Source organism: Petaurus breviceps, unplaced genomic scaffold (assembly GCF_028583685.1).
Source record: "Petaurus breviceps papuanus isolate PSGF00001 unplaced genomic scaffold, PetGlider_PUasm1.0 91041, whole genome shotgun sequence".
In the NCBI taxonomy this organism is placed as follows: Eukaryota; Metazoa; Chordata; class Mammalia; order Diprotodontia; family Petauridae; genus Petaurus; species Petaurus breviceps.
The window spans coordinates 32,538,818-32,556,472 of NW_027187400.1; the positions used below are offsets into that span (position 1 = coordinate 32,538,818).

The 17,655-nt window shown below is 37.8% G+C and overlaps 1 long non-coding RNA gene across 1 annotated transcript; it reads left to right on the forward strand.

Annotated features, from left to right (window-relative positions):
* Positions 1–14,874: 14,874 nt before the first annotated feature.
* Positions 14,875–17,649, forward strand: LOC138154557 (uncharacterized). Its single transcript, XR_011166636.1, has 2 exons — positions 14,875–15,493; positions 17,001–17,649. It is a non-coding gene; the product is annotated as an uncharacterized lncRNA (long non-coding RNA).
* Positions 17,650–17,655: the final 6 nt, after the last annotated feature.

A 17,655-nucleotide genomic window follows, 5' to 3' on the forward strand; every position in this document is an offset into this window, starting at 1 on the left:
GGACTACTTTCTGTACACTATACACCCATTTTAGTTGACTTCTCACTGAGGGCTAAGGAGAAAGGTAACTCCAGAAAGAAGGGAAGGGAGTAGGTAGCTCCTTGATGGGGCAGATCTGAGAAATAAAAGAAATAAACAAGTATAGAGTAAAATTCAGCCTGCCCAGGGTCTCAGAGAAACAGGTATGGGTGGAGGAGTGTAGATTTTACTGGGAATTAGAAGGGCTTCTCTCCACTAGTCACTATCCACGAAAGGTGCAATATTACTTCCTCATTTCTGAGGTTGCAATGGTGATATACCTGTAATATTTATCTCATAGAAGGTGATTTGAGGAGGATAAAGTGAAATTCTATCTAAAGTATTTCTCAAACCTTTAAGTACTAGATAAGTGCCAGGTGTTACTGCTAATAATTATTGTAGTAATTATTATTCATCTCAATAGTGTGTTAAATAGACAGGTGAAATAGACATGAAAAGAGAAGAGATTGCTTAGCATCATGAGAGCATAAATTTTAAAAGAGGAAGGAACTGTGACATCATCTAGTCCAACTCCCATCACTATGCAAATGAGGAAACTGAGGCCCAGAAACTTTAAGTGACTTCTGTGATTTCATATCACCAATAAGTTGCAGACACAGGACCCAATTTTAGGACTTTGGAATCCCAAAAGACTCTCTATGTTACTACAAACCCTTGAAGATTAAGCTCATGAATCAATCATTTAATCCATCAGTCAGTCTTTATTAAGTACTATGACAAGGCACATGAATGCAAACACAAAAAGCAATATTGTCCCTCCTCAGCAATATGGCCCCCAAAATATAGCGTTCTAATAATAGGAGACACTAGATAATAGGGAATGGTGAGTGCACACCCATGTACACACATGGCACACATCTATGCATTGCCCTCCTTAGAATGCAAGCTCCTCTCAGACTATTTTGCTTCTCCATAATAAGAGCTAGTAATCATGTAGTGCCTTGAAGTTTTCAAGTAGATATAACTATTATCCCCATTTTACAGCTGAGGAAACCAAGGCACATAGCAGTTAAATGACTTGCCCAGGGTCACACAGCTAATAAGTGTTTGAGACCATGTTTTCATTTTATTTTATGAAATAAAACAAACATTTTCATGATATAGTGCGATAAAAACATGATTGTTCATGAAACTACAAATCTACTATGAGCAACTTGCTATTCCTTTCAAATATACAACAAAATTTCATGTAAATTTCTTTTTATTTTAATTCCTCCCTGCCCCAGTCCTTAACATATTGTCGGGGCATATACTATGGATTTAATAAATACTTGTTAAGATGATTGATTGAACTTCTCCATCTCCATGGGGTATTTGCCCCATCCCTCAATAATTGTATTTGTTTGTATCAATAATCACATGCATAGCTACCTACTTGCTCTCCCCAATAGACTGGTAACTCCTTGAGAACATGAACTATTTTTATTTTATTTTTGTTCTACTCCAGTTGCTGGTGTACAGATTGATCATAACTTTTCAACTTTTATAAGTATCTTGCCTGCATTATCTCATTTAATCCTCTCCATGACCCTTGGAGTCAAATGCTATAGCTATCACTATATTCATTTTAAAGATGGAGAAACTGAGGCAGAGAGAAAATAAATTAATTTCTGGGGTAGATACATTTTGTGAGTGTCTAAGGAAGGATGTGAATGCCAACTTTCTGACTTGTTCTCTAATGTTCTCTCCACTGGACCAAACGACTTTTCTGATCCCACATCTCCCTGTATCCTCACCAAATGGACAAATTATGTTGGAGTAGTTGACTCATTACAGGGATTACATGATACAGCTCAGTGAGCACCTCCTATCCTTGGTTCCCTGCCACCCATAGACACTAGGGTTTCCAATGCTATTATCAACCTAGACACAGGATTAACTGATTGATTCCCCCAGAAAGCAACAGATCACTCTCATGGACAATTTCCCTCTTCCATTAGCTATGCTATTAATTTGCTGTGATGTCTAAGCTTAGCTGGCCATTTGTTATGATAATTGTATCTATTTCCAAGTCTTCCATTCTAGCTTTCCTGTTTCCTTTGCCCTCCCATCACACTTTCATTAGCACTATTTTTAGTGGTTGTGTGGGAACCCTTCATCCAAGGGGGCAGGCAACACTGGATTCTCAAGGACTATACCAGAAGAACTTACACATGGTCAGATCTCACTAAGCTGAACAAATATCAAATATAGAGCTCCAAATCAATTTAGGATTATCAAAAGCCTGGTATGTTATCAAAAAAAGCTAGTTGCTTCTAGATATAACTGAATTGTTTTTTTTTTCAGTTTTCTGTTTAATAACCCTCTATGGGAAATTTTCCAAATATAAAGCCACCATCAACAGTATTTTAAATAATAATAAATGCCTGTCATAAATATATGAATTTGTGCATATGCATTATAGCATACTACACAAATATATGTACATGATATGAAATGACATTTTATAATATGTAATACATAATGCAATGCTATACCATATTGTGCTATTCTGTATTCTATGGTAGGCAGCAAAGTGGTTCTGTGGATAGAGTGCCCAACCTAGAGTCAGGAAGAGTCCTCTTCCTGAGTTCAAATGTAGCCTCAAATACTTACTAGTTGTGTGACCCTGGACAAATTACTTCATCCTGTTTGCCTCAGTTTTTCATCTCTAAAATGAACTGGAAAAATAAATAGCAAATCACTCCAGTATCTTGGCAAGAAAACCCCAAATAGGATCATAAAGAGTTGGAAATGACTGAAACAATTGAATATCAGTATTGTACTGTATGTACCATATGGATTGTATCATACCGTATTATACCATATAACATCACATCACATCACATCATATCATCTTATACATTCTGAAATTTTGGTAGGAATAATTTAGTGATGATTCTCACATAATTCAGAATTATTTATAAGACTCTTTGGGCCAATTCACTATTCTAACATTTTTTTTTTCTGAGTGACCCTGTGTGTGTGCACATATACATGTATACCTATCTTCCTTAGTGTTTACTCAAGCCTGCCTTTTGATATGTTTGCAAATTTGCTAGGCAGAAAGAATAAATTATTTTCAAAGAAAGGCAATAGGGCATAGTGAATAGAACACCAACATGGTAACTATGTCTACACCCATAGTTTATACCTCCCCAGATGACATGACAGAAGAATCTGTCATGTATACTTCCATTGCCTTTAAGTCATTAACAATTTTTGTTCTTTGGAGACTGTGATATTTAAAGTCTATGAAATATCACTGGAAAAATATGGTTGAGTCTCATTTCTCTAAGGAGATAATAGATTTTAAGTGTGGAATTTCCACTGCAGACATATGCTCTCAAACTATTCACCAATATCCCTTCTCCATTTCATAAACTGCTGGAAAGTACTACCTATATTCATTGCCTTCACTTTCTCACCTCTCAGTCAATACTTAGTCTTTTGGGATCAGACTTTCATTTCTTCCACTCAGCTGAAATGCCTTCTCCAAGGACATCATGCAATGTCTTTATTCCAAACCCAATGGCCTACCAAACAGAGTAGCCATTGGTCACCATACTCATCTCTGGGCAATTTCAGCTTGCTGGGTTATCAAGACACTATACTGTCATGACTGTGTTAACTGTGTTAACTAATACCTGTGTTATCTAATACTTGTAGTCTCCTTTAAAAGGTTACCATGTGTGTTTTGCCTTTTATTGCAGAACTATAGGGCTCTCCTCTGAGAACTCATCTCTTCACTCTCATTTAGTTTCTATAACTTAATTAGTTGACAATGTCTCTCATATCCTTTCCCATTTTTCCACTCATACCATGACCATTATAATATAAGTCTTCATGGCCCTTCACCTAAACAGTTAGAGTAGTAGTCTAATTGGTCCTCCTGACTCTAACCTGATCTCTTTCCTTTCATATACTTTATAGCTATAAAATTAATATTTCCAAATTACAGGTCTCAGCATTCCAACCATGCATAAAAACTCTTCAGTAGCTCCCTATTACTTCTAAAATAAAATTCAAACTCCAAAAAGGATCAAAACATGTAACCAAAAACTGCATCAAAAGCTTCCAAGAAAGATAAGAACTGGTTACAGGCCATGGAGGAACTCAAAAAAGATTTTGAAAATCAAGTAAGAGAAGTGGAGGGAAAATTGGGAACAGAAATGAGAATGATGCAAGAAAATCATGAAAAGAGAGTCAACAGCTTGACTAAAGAAAATAACACTTTAAAAATGTACTAACTCAAATGGCAAAAGAGGTCCAAAAAGCCAATGAGGAGAAAAATGTCTTAAAAAGCTGAATTGTCCAGAAGAAAAAGAAATTTCAAAAACTCACTGAAGAGAATAATTTCTTCAAAATGAGATTGGAGCAAATGGAAGCCAATACTTTGTGAAAAATCAAGATACTATAAAACAGATCCAACCAAATGAAAAAAAATGGAAGGCAATGCAAAATACCTCACTGGAAAAACCACTGACCTGGAAAATAGATCCAGAAGAGATAATTTAAAAATTATTGTACTACCTGAAATCCATGATCAGAAAAAGAGCCTAGAAATCATCCTTCAAGAAATTCTCAAGGAAAATTGCCCCGATATTCTAGAACCAGAGGGCAAAATAGAAATTGAAAGAATTCACCAATCACCTCTTGAAACAGATCCCCAAAAGAAAAGCTCGAGGAATATTATAGCCAAATTCAAGAGTTCCAAGGTCAAGGAGAAATATTACAAGTTGTCAGTAAGAAACAATTTGAGTATTGTGGAAACACAATCAGGACAACACAAGATCTAACAGCTTTTACATTAAGGGATCAAATAGCTTGGGATATGATATTCCAGAAGTCAAAGGAGCTAGGATTAAAACCAAGAATAACCTACCCAGCAAAACTGAGCATAATGCTTCAGGGGAAAATATGGTCATTCAATAAAATAGAGGACTTTCAAGTATTCTTGATGAAAAAAACCAGAGCTGAACAGAAAATTTGACTTTTAAATATGAGAAGCAAAAGAAGCACGAGAAGGTAAACAGGAAAAAGAAATCATAAGGAAATTATTAAAGTTGAACTATTTACATTCCTTCATGGAAAAATGATCATTGTAACTCATGAGACTTTTCTCAGTATGAGGATAGTTGAAGGGAATATGTATGTATATATGTATATGAGGGTGTATGTGTGTATAAATACATGTGTGAATGTGTGTATATGTGTGTGCATGTATACATAGACAGAGGGCATGGGATGAGTTAAATAGGAAGGGATGATATCTAAAAAATAAAATTAAGAGGTGAGAGAGGATTATAATGGGAGAAGGAGAAAGGGAGAGATAGAACAGGGTAAATTATCTCATACAAAAGATGGAAGAGAAAATTGTTACAATGGAGGGGAAGAGCAGGAAGGTGAAAGGGAATGGGTCAACCTTTCTCTCATTGAATTTGGCTTAAGGAAGGAATAACATACACACTCAATTGGTTATCTTACCCTACAGGAAAGTAGAGGGAAAGGGGATGAGAGGGGGGATGATAGAAGAGAGGGCAGATTGAGGGAGAGGGTAGTTAGAAGCAAACACTTTTTGACAGGCTCAAAGTCAAAAATAGAATAAGTGGGGGTGGCGGGGCAGGATAGAATGGAGGGAAATATAGATAGTCTTTCACAATATAACTACTATGGAAACATTTTGTGTAACTACACATGTACAACCTGTATTGAATTGCTTGTCTTCCCAGTAGGGGTGGGTGAGGAGGGAAGAATGGAAAGAATCTAGAAATCAATGTTTTAAAAACAAATATTAAAAAATTGTTTTTTTTACATGCAACTGGGAAATAAGACATATAGTTACTGGTGTATAGAAATTCATTTTGCCCTTCTAGAAAGTTGGGGGGTGATGGGGAAGGATATAAGAGAGAACAGATTAGGGGAAGGGGTATTCAGTAGGCTTGTTATTTTGGGCTGGGGGTAGGGGAAAGATGGGAAAAACTATAATTCAAAATCTTGTGGAAATGAATATTGAAAACTAAAAATAAATAAATAAAAGTAATTATTTTTTAAAAAGATGTAACAGAAAAAAAAATTCTGAATCTCCTTTTCTAATTGGTTGACTTTCCCTTCATACCCTTCTTGTTTTTCTTGGATTGTTGTTATTTTCTTTTTTAGTTTTTCCTCCATCTCCATCATTTTATTTTAGAGGTCTTTTGTAAGATCTTCTATGAATTCTTTTTGGGCAGGTGACCATTTAACGTTACACTTTGGGTGTTTCTTTACTTCAATATCCTCCTCTGAGGATGAACCCTGGTCACCTCTCTTCCCATAATAGGTTTCTAGAGTTGGATTCTTTCTCCTTTGCCTGTGCATTTTTGTTGTGGTGATATCCTAGTTATTTGTAGTCACTTCTACCCCCAGGGTGTGGGAAATTGTGCCTCTTGCCTCAGATCTTCAGTTCTTCCCTTTAGCTTGAAACCAAAGTCAAACCTCCAGGCTCCTTCCTGTAAGTGCTCACAGCCAGTGGCTTTCTGCCCCACTGCTTCTGCACTCACCTGGCATGCACTATTTCCTTCTCTCCCCTGCCTCTCTCTGCAGAACAGTTGTCTGGTGTTGCTGGTCAGCAGAGTTTCTCTTGATCTTCCCAGGCTCAAACACCCAACTCCCCTCACTATCATGACGGTGTAAGTTCTGGTGACTGGGCAGCCTCTCCAACCCGCTAACTCCAGAGCTTGCTGCTTGCTGTTTAAGAGGCTAGCACCTTGCAGTTAAAATTTTGGAACCTAGCCTGGAACCGTTTACTCTTCACAGGGTCAAACCCTCCTCTTAAAATTTTTCTTCTGATCTTCTCAAATTGTCTGGGGAAGACCCTGGTTATGACCCATTCTTATTTATCTCCACCTACACTTTGTTTGCCCTAAGGTGCTATTTTAACTCTTTTGTGGGGAAAAATATTGAGAGCTCAGAATTTTTGGACCTGCTCCACCATCTTCCCAGAATCCTCTGCATGTTAGCTTTTTGAAAGATGTACCTGTTTGCTTGGTAACTCTAGCACCTAGATAGTTCCTTGCACTTTGTTATTTGATGAAATACTTCTTTAATTAAACTGAGCGGTCATCAATGCTTGATTTGGTGACTTGTGTTGAGGAAGACCATTCCTTCCTAAAACAGTCCATTCTATTTTTTGCATAACTGTTATTTGTAGGAAGCTCTTTTCAAGACAATCGCATCCTGATTTTACAGACTAGATAATCAATGTCTAGAAAGTGGGAAAAACATGAAAAGGGAGGTAGTATGACTGAGTGGAAAGAAGACTAACCTTAGAATTAGAAGATTTGGCATCAGACCTATATTTGCCACTGTATGACTTCCAACAACTGCTCCTAGTTCTTAGATCTGAGGCCAAATAGAATTAAGTCTAATTCCTCCTCCAAAGGACAGCACTTCAAATACTTGAAGACAGTGATCATGTCCCCATTAAGTCTTCTCTTTTCCAAACTAATAATCCTAGTTTCTTCAACCAATCCTCATGTCACATGGACTCAAGATCCTTTCCCATTACAGTTGTCCTCCTCTATCTGGTGATGTCTTTCTTAACTTGTGACAACCCTACAGCTAAACATATTGTTCCAAATGTGTTCTGGGAAAGGCAGAAAGCAGTAGCATTATCATTTCTTTAATCCTGGAAGATCTATCTTGGAATACTCAAGAAGCATTGTGGGTAAAATAGAACTTGAAGGAAGGGTAGGACTTGAAAAGAATGAGATAAATCGAGATACCATTTGTTTTTATTTCAAGGAAACTCAGCATTATCGTTTTGGGATTTTAATGTGGCATATGATATTTCATTCCCAATTTAACTTCCCTACTCAAACAGTGCTGTCAGAGTGACCATCACTATAATTTTATAGCTTATTATTAGGGAGAAGAAGAATACCTTCTGTGAGTGTGATGTATAATAACATTACCCCTGGGGATCATTTAAAGAATATAAATGTCTCAATCATAATACAGAGCATGTCATAAATCAGATTGCAAAGGATACAGTTCTTGAGATAGTCTGTGAAGAAGTATGATATTGGTTTCTGAAACTTAGAATTGGACATTGGAACCTGAAAAAACTGTCTCCTGATTTTTCAGAGCATACAAGTGAGAGAGGAGAAGGAACATGCAAAGAGAAGTGGCATGGACTCATAAGGAGGGCTGGCTTCAAAAATGGACTGTGCCATCTGCTGTCCCCTAGCTATGACATGTAATTCTCTGATCCTTAGTTTTCTCTAGTATAAAATGGGAATAAATATGTTTATGTTGCAAACCTCTCAGAGTTGTTTTGAGAAAAAATGTTTCAGAACCTCCATAGAATGTAAGCCCCTTGAGGGCAGGAACTTCTTAGTTTTTGTCTTTCTATTTCTTAGCAGCTCATTGACACCATACCTTGCACATCATAAGTACTTAATAGAAGTTTATTGAATTGAATTCTTATAATAATTGAAGTCCCCACAGGAAGTAAGTCAACAGAAATTAACTCCTTACTATAGACAGTCCTCATCCACTTGGTCCTTCTTGTGTGAATGGACAGACCAAACTCTTATTACAGATCACTTCCACGTGGCTCTTTAATTTTCAGGATTTGATGCAATCAGCACAACATTATCTATAAACAAGAGCTCAAAGAGGACCACACTATCCACAGGGAATCTCTCCTTGACCTGAAGGAGTCAGGTGCTGGCCCTCCTTCCCCACAGTGAAGCATAAAATGTATGTGTGCACATATAAACACATATATGTATGTATGTGTGTATGCATATGTATATATGTGTATATGTTAATCTCCCGATTTATGTCTCAATTAATGTTTATTATTAAGGATCCTTGAAGTAGGTTATTTCTGAAATCATGTCTTTTAAGGAATCTTAAGTCACCTTGATGTATATAAATAGTAGACATTTTGTCGTAAAGTGGCAATTTGTTCTCCCTAATCAAATATTTCCATTATTTTTCACAATCATCAGACAATGTCTTATTTTGTTTTATTTTGCTTTCTACAATCCTCAGGTATTTGTGAAGCAGTAAAAGTATGGTGTATTGTTGAACATCACTCACAAAAGCCTATTGTTGCCTTGTCAATATCCTCATCAGAAATGTTCTTGATTTGTGATTGTTATAAAGATTTTGTAGAGAAAAGAGAGAAGGCTTTTTGGTTAGTCATTGATGGTATTCACTAGGTCATGTTTTTACACTGCTGATAAGTTCTGAGATTTTTTCCATGTCTTTTACATCTTCCAGACTTCCATATACCCTGCATATAGGTCCCTTAATACCTGCATAATTGTATTGCTTTTAATACGGATCCTACATGGTTATATTTAGTCCAACTTGGCTACTTATTCCACCTTTTTTCCTCTTTGTTGTCATGTCTACCCATTCTCTAAGCATTATGGATAGCGGTTAAAAATCCAAGCACAGTGGTTCCACCATTCTTGAAAGAAAAAATAATTTTTACATTTTTTTTTGGGGGGGAACAAAACTTTTGCAGCTTCAGTTTACTTATAATCTTCCATTTTCAGCTTTAATGCCCTTTGGATGCATGTTTTTATTTAGTTGAATATCTTGCCAAGCTTTCTTTAAACTACTTTCATCCTCCACTGCTTCTCTTTGTTTCAAGATATGATGCAGATCATGATAGACAATTAACTTTCTTTGTAAGATTTTATAAACAAAAGTATAGTAACTTTGTGATGCCTTTGGCAGTTGCCTTCATCCTTTGAGAAAAGAAGTCCAATGTTTGCTAAACTGCATTGAGAACGCCTTTAATTCTTTGTTATGGCAACTAATTTAAATTGATTAAACTTCTGGATTAAATTATTATAGTCATTGTCAATGAGATTTCCATCATCCATTTCCTATTTAAAATTTTCAATTTGGATTAAATCATTAAAAATGTTTGTCATTTCAGTTGCACCCTATATCTTTTACTCATAATTATTCTTTCTTGTTTTTATAAATGATAATAGGCAGCAAAATACTTTACAGACATTATTGAATTTTATAACTAATCATGATTAGTTGTAACAGTTTCATGGTCCTACTACAAAATGGTGTGTGTATGTCTGTGTATGTGTGTGTTTATATATATATACATATACATATATGTATATACATATATATCCCACATCATCAAGTCCTCTCTTATCTATTAAAATAAATTTTATTTTAATCTCTATGGTATTGTTTGGTACCTGTGATGTCTAGCACCTGCCAAATCTTAAAAGAAATGTGCATGATATAGAGACATGTGGCATCTGTATAATCTATAAGTCTTTGGCTTCTCTCACTCTTTCTTTATAAAGTATTATTTTCCCACATATTTCTTCCCATTCTATACTTTTCCTACTTTTTGATTGAAGTCACCAAAGTATCAGCATGTATGTCAATTTGATTTGAAAGATCTTATTTAATTCTTCATAGAGTTTTTTCTACTTCACCTTTCGCAACTGATATTCATGCAGAAGCTGCAATTATTTAAATTATGGATTTTTTTTTAATCCTTACCATTAGTACTTCAATATGCAATGACCAGAATATCCTATGCAATAATGTTTCTTGCTGTGACTAGACATACAATAAAACCCATTACAACTACTCCTTTTTTTTTTGCTTCTCCAAGGAGTACCTATGATCCATCCTTCTGTTTAATGACAATTTCTTTCATTCTTCTGGTTACATTTATAGCAAGAATACCATGGATGATTGATTTTAATTCCCCAAATATGTCCACTTCTTGGTCAATAGGAATTAATCTTTTGTTTAGAGTTGTGAAGTCAATTAAAATTTATTGAAAATCTAAACATTAAGTGATTCTTGGCATCTTTTACTCTTTCCCTGCTACTCTACCATCATTACTAACAGAAGAAAGGGGGGGAGGCACATGGTACTGAGGGTCATTTAAAATTTTGAACTCATTTCATGAGTTTCTATTGTTTAAAAAATCATCCACAGGTGTCCAAACAAATGGTGATGTACCTGTTTATTTATCATCATCAACCATAATAATTAGATTCCTCCTGAGGAAGGATATTCAGCCTTTTATTGGGACTATGCCCCAATCCTTTCTAGAAGAGTGGAGTCTATTAACAGCCTGCATTCTATTGACATAGCCTTTGAGAATTCAGAGTATGGTAAATTCCTGATGTAGCATTGGAGTAGAATTTTGGAGAGAGGGGAAAAGGAATGAGTCTCTATTTGGGATGTGTTGAGTTTGATGTATACATAGGCAGTTGTCTTGGTGATTATAAGGCTGGGTGAGCAAGAGTATACAGATAGAGAGAGAGACAGAGAGATACACACATATAGAGATATAGAGATACATATATACATTGTTGTTGTTCCATCATTTCAGTTATGTCCTACTCTGTGATTTAATTGGGGGTGGTCTTGGCAGTTACCGAAGTGGATTGCCATTTCCTTCTCCAGCTCACCTTACTTATAAATGAGGAATCTGAGATAAGCAGAATGAAGTGACTTGTCTAGGGTCACACATCTAGTAAGTGTCTGAAGACAGATTTGAGCTCATGAAGATGAGTCTTCCTGACTCCAAACCTGGTATTCTACCCACTGTCCCACCATATACACATACATACACATATACATACATTCACATATGCACATGCCATATATAAATATAAGCATACACATAACCCATGTATACATATGTGGTAATATATACGTGCATTACTATGCGTATGTATGTTTGTGTGTGTACATGTGTGGGTTTTTTTGAATGAGCCAGTATTCTTAATCTGGGATCCCTGGACTTTCTTTTGTATGTTGATAACAGTATTTCAGGGGCAGTTAGATGGTACACAGGATAGCGTACTAGGTCTACAAGTCAGGAAGACCCATCTTTCTGAGTTTAAATCAGGTCTGAGACACATACTAACTGTGTGACACTGGGCAATTGACTTTTGTTTGGTTTCCTTGTCTGTAAAATAAGCTGGAGGAGTTAATGTTAAACCAATCCAGTATCTTTGCCAAGAAAACCCCAAATGGGGTCAAGAAGAATGAAACATGACTGAAAATGTCTGAACACCATCAACAACAAATAGTATTTTGATATAACTAGTTTCCTTTATAATTCCATGTATTTTATGCCTAAAAACATTCTGAGAAGGCTAATTTAGTCTTCACAAGGCTGTCTACTGTTTAAAGGGGCATAAGATATACAAAAAAGTAAAGATCCCCTGGACTAGAAGTTATAATTGATCCTGAGGGTTATGATGAGACAACATAAAAAGAGGAAAAGAACATACAAAGAAAGAGGAAGAGGTTCCAGGACAGAGTCTCAGGATATGCCCACACCTAGAATATGTCTGATGTTCCTACAAAGAGGTCAAAGAAAGATCTCCCCAAGAAACAGTAGGATATCCAGAAAGGACTTCTATCATGAAAACCCAGGGAGGAAAGTTTGGACATTTGGGTTGTTTTTGTTTGTTTGTTTGTTTTTTGGAAGAAGCCATAGTGCAGAAAGGGCAAAAATAGCAAATGCTAAGGAAAGGTCATCTGATTGGTTATTTAATAGATCACTGGTAACCCTGGAGAGAACAGTGTCAGTTAAGTGATAGTGTTGGAAACCAGTGAGTCAGTCAATCAACAAGAACACATTAAGTACTTATTTTGAGTTAGAGTCTGTATTAAGTCCTAGAGATACAAAAAGAGCCCCTGCCCTCAAGGAGCCCACATTGTAACAGAGAAGGAACATGTAAATAACTAAGTATGTACAAGACATATTCTGAGTAGACAGAAGGTAATCTCAGAGGAGAAGACACTAGAGGCTAGGAAGAAGACAGGATTTGAGCTGAGGCTTGAAGGAAGCTCAGAGACAGAAGTGAGGGGGAGGAGTAGGAGTGTACGATGTATGAGTATAAGAAGATGAGAAGTACCAAAAGGGACCAGGTTACAAAGAGTTATAAATACCCCAGAGCAGAGTTCATATTTCATATTTGATCCAAGAGCTAAGATCATCAGGAATTGTGGGGGCCCTGCCAACAGCTGCCAATGGGCACAACCATACTCTCCACTAAGTCTTTCATAATCCCACATTACGGCTCATGTTCCACAAGTTTAAGTGAATCAAGGACATCCCTAATTAAACAGTACTATGTTTAAGACCCTATTCTGAAAGTTGGAGGATGAATAGCCAAAAAATCAAAGTCTGTGCCTTCAAGAGATTATATTTTAATGACAGAAGAGCAGGGATTAACAAGTACAAAAGTGAGTAAATGCTGAGTACTATAGACCTCTCCCCAAACCATTTTGTACTCCCCAAGACCTAAAAAAGTCCTTAAACCTGGACTGGTCAATCAGAAGAGACATTTTTGGCCCACTCTGAGCTTAATTTACCATTATACTTTACATGCACTGGCATAACAAATATGCTTTGCTCTCTGAGTGAACCCAAAATGCCACTTCCTGTGAAAGCTACTGTAAGGTCAGATGAAGCTAACCAGAAACATTCTTCTTTTTATGACCAAGAACAAGGAACCTTGAACCAGATGCTATCTTGAATAACAGGACTTTTCTTATGTTATGTTATGGTATGGTATGGTATGTTGTGTTGTGTTGTGATGTGATGTGATGTTATGTTGTGATGTGATGTGATGTTATGTTATGTTGTGATGTGATGTGATGTTATGTTATGTAATGTTATTTTGTGTTGTGCTGTGCTATGCTGTGCTATGCTATGCTATGCTATGCTATGCTATGCTATGCTATGCTATGCTATGTTATGTTATGTTATGTTATGTTATGTTATGTTATGTTATGTTATGTTATGTTATGTTATGTTATTGGTGTAAGAAACACAGACATCCTGGATCTATAATTTCACCTGACACCTTGACATTCTCATATCTTATTGTATTTACAACCTATCCAATTAAGAAATTCCTTTTTCATATGCCAGTTAACCATATGGAGACTATAATTTTGACTGACATAGGCATGCTGAGCCCAGAAATAAGTGAGGGGTGAGAGGGAATTGCTCTGAAGATATAAGATCTCTTTTTCCTGTCCATCCTTGTGTTCATTGTCTACAATGAGCTTTCATATGTAACTCTATATGCATGTTTTGCAAGTTTTGAGAGAAATAAACACTCACATGAAGCCTAATTTTGTTTGTCTTTCTAAGAATGAATTTGGTAATGGTTGACAATACACACACACACACACACACACACACACACACACACACACACCCCAAATCAAATTCAAGATGGAGAGAGTAATAGTCACAGAAGACCTCAGGAAAGATCTTGTTTAAGAGTGGAATCTGGAAGCTAGGCATTCTGGGAGATGGAAGTGAGAAAATTTGAGCATTCCAGACACAGAGGAGCCACCTATGTAAAGGCATAGGAACAGGAGGAAAATACCATACAGAGAATATGTAGCAAGAGAATTTCACTAGAAAAGAGAGTAAATGAAGAGAAATAATGATAAATGGTAAGAAAAAAGACTGAAAAGGTCATAGCATCTTAGATGTCATCTACTACAAGCCCCTCATTTTATAGGTAAAGAAATTGAAGCCCAGGGAACTACCCAAGATAATATATCAGCATATATATTATAATATATCCTGTCATAGACAGGATTTGAACCTAGATTCTCTGACTCCAGAGCCACTGTGGGAGTCAAATTGTGGAAGAATATGGATGCTATTTAGGCAACTACATGTTGCAATGGAGAGAGCTCTGGACTTGGAAACAGTAAGACCTGAGTTCAAATCAATCATGCAGCTGATTTACTAGCTGCATGACCTTGGGAAAATCATTTAACCTCTGTTTTCCTTGGTATCCTCAACTGTAAAATGAGAATATTAATAGCACCTACTATTAGGTGGGGTTATTGTGATGATCAAGGTTATGATAGTTGTTGGGAGCGAAGGCCTTAGGGCCAAGTGCCCATCCCCCCATAAGAAAGCCATACCCCCGAATACCCTGTCCTGAGAGAATCGGCCGACCGTGAAAAATACCTGATGTTCTAACCGCAGAAGTTTCGTTGCTACAACTGCTGAACAAGTTGCTACAACTATAGAAGTTTCAGTTGTTACCCATGGAAACCCCTCTCACTCCCCCCTTTCTTTATTTCCTCATCCCCCAAGAGTATATATGCTTTGTTTTAGCATAATAAAATCAGACCTTGACAAAAACTCGCTTGGTCTCACTCTTTCTTTCCCACCCATTCCTTTGCAGGCTGGGTCCTCCTCAACCCCACGAATAACTTGGTCCCGCTGGACGGGACAAGTGGCGCCCAACGTGGGGCCTGAGGCACGGATTCCTAGTCAGACGGACCTAGAAGAGAAGTCGTCGCGACCCCTTTGTTTTCGGCTGTGAGAAGCCCCCCGGCTGTAAGAGCCCCCCGGCTGTGAGAAGCCCCCCGGCTGTGAGAAGCCCCCCGGCTGTAAGAGCCCCCCGGCTGTGAGAAGCCCCCGTGCTTGGTAAGTTGAATTAGTCCGTCTCACATTTCACATTCATGGGTCAAAAATTATCTAAAGAACAGGTCTTTATAAAAGGACCTTAAATCAGTACTCAGGGAAAGGGGAGTTAGAGTTAAGAAAAAAGATTTAGTAAAGTTTTTTTTTTTTTTATTTGTGGATAATGTTTGCCCTTGGTTCATTGTAAATGGGCCAGAGATTCACCCTGACAAGTGGCAGAAAGTTGGTAAAGATCTAAACTGAAAATTACAAACAGAAGGTCCGGAAGCGGTCTCTGCGACTGCCTTCTCTTATTGGAGCCTCATTAGAGAAATTGTAGAAGCAGCCCACAAGGACCCAAATAAGCAACAATTACTGTCAGTCGCGGAGTCCTGCCTCCGCCCCTTGTCCTGAGCAGCCTCCTCGGCTTCCTTGCCCCCCACCAGCAAAGAACCCTCTCGGCCCCCGTCGGTGGTAATAGACATGCCCGTAGCCCTGAGACAACTCCTCTATCCCCCCCTTCCCAAGGAGGAGCCACCTCCGACCGACTCCCTTAACTTTCCAATATTTGCAAAAAAATCCAGCAGTGATATTTTAGACCCTGGAGATGCGGCAACCTTGGAAGATGAGGCGGCTCATTATAATAACCCAGACTGGCCCCTCCTCAACTCAAGCCCTTTGCAGATCCCTCCCCCTTATGCAGTCCAGACCTGCACACCCGCTCTTCTTCCACCTGCTTTATCCCCTTCTACCTTCATAGAAGCTAGAAATCAGCTTTCCACCCAGGTTAACGAACTTTGGGAAGTCCTTGACCTCCAAAAACTTTTTGTTCAGCTTTCTACTGAGCTCTCCTCCTTACAGAAAACGCTGCATAATTCTGTTCTCCTCCCGGCTTCAGGCCCCTCAGTTGCTCCTCCCCCGCCTTCCCGCCAGAAGGGACCCTCTCCTAAAACCAAAGATTTAAGGTTAACCTTTCCTGTAATAACTCGCTTCAATAAGTCTGCCTCCCCTTCCGATAATCCCTCCACTTCTGCCATAAAGCCCTCCGCTGCTGATGACTCGCAAGGGGAATCGGATAGTGAGGGGGAGAATGAGAGTGAAAACGAAAGTGAGACTCATGCGGCACAAGGCGCTCCCCCTGCAGGGTTCCGTAAATTAAATTTTAAGACCTTAAAGGATCTGAACACCGCAGTCAAATCTTACGGACCTAATGCGCCTTTCACACTCTCAGCCCTTGAGACCATGTCCCACGGAGGCCATGCTTAAAATGTTTGACGAAAGAGTATGAAAAAATGTTAAATTGTTTTAGTGAAAAACACAGTAAGCTAAAAGAAAGAGGGGATTGTATGGGAAAGGTAAAAGTGTGGTTTCTCAGAGACTGTCTGCTAAAGTAAGTAAGTCCTTAGGCCTAAGTTTCCATTTTTATTAGAAATTATGTGACTTTGAAACTTTAGAAATCTTTCTGTATAGTTGCTCTATTCTAGTCAGTCCTTCTCACGAAGTTTACCATGAAAGAGTTAAATTTTTATAGAACTGCAAGAACTGCTGAACAATGAAGAATGGAAAGGAGCTCGCAGCACCAGGTGGATTTGACCAATGGAACAGACTGGGTCCAGTATCTCTTGTTATTGCCAATCAGAAGACCAACTGGCAAACCCTCTGCTGTTGTGCGAGTTCCCAAATCTTGTGTAAACACCTCCCTTAGCCATCATAAGCTTGTATTTCATTACAATGTAACCCTTTCCCCTTTGCATGATTGCATTAGAGTAAAACAAGCATGGCATGATACTTTACTTGGTGGGACAGGGACTGGTTTGGGTATAGTAAATTCTATAGATCTTGAGACCCTGGCCAGCAGACTGCGCAGAGCTGGGCAGGACATTTCTCAAGCCCTTACTATTAATACTAAATGGTTACCCACGACGATCCTGCCTCACCAACTTACTCTGAAATATCAAGGCCAATTCCTACAAGTTTTTAATGGTTCGACCTTAGCTTCTTTTGAATTTGATACCAATGTTACTAAACTGTTCAATTGGACTCGATGCTCCCTCCAAAATATGTATACCTTGATACAAAAAGGAAAATGCCCAAAGATTATTACAAGAAGGTAACTTACAAATGTGGGATAATATACTTGACTTGTCAGCTGTATGAAAAAAAAAAAAAAAAAAAACAAAGACCTG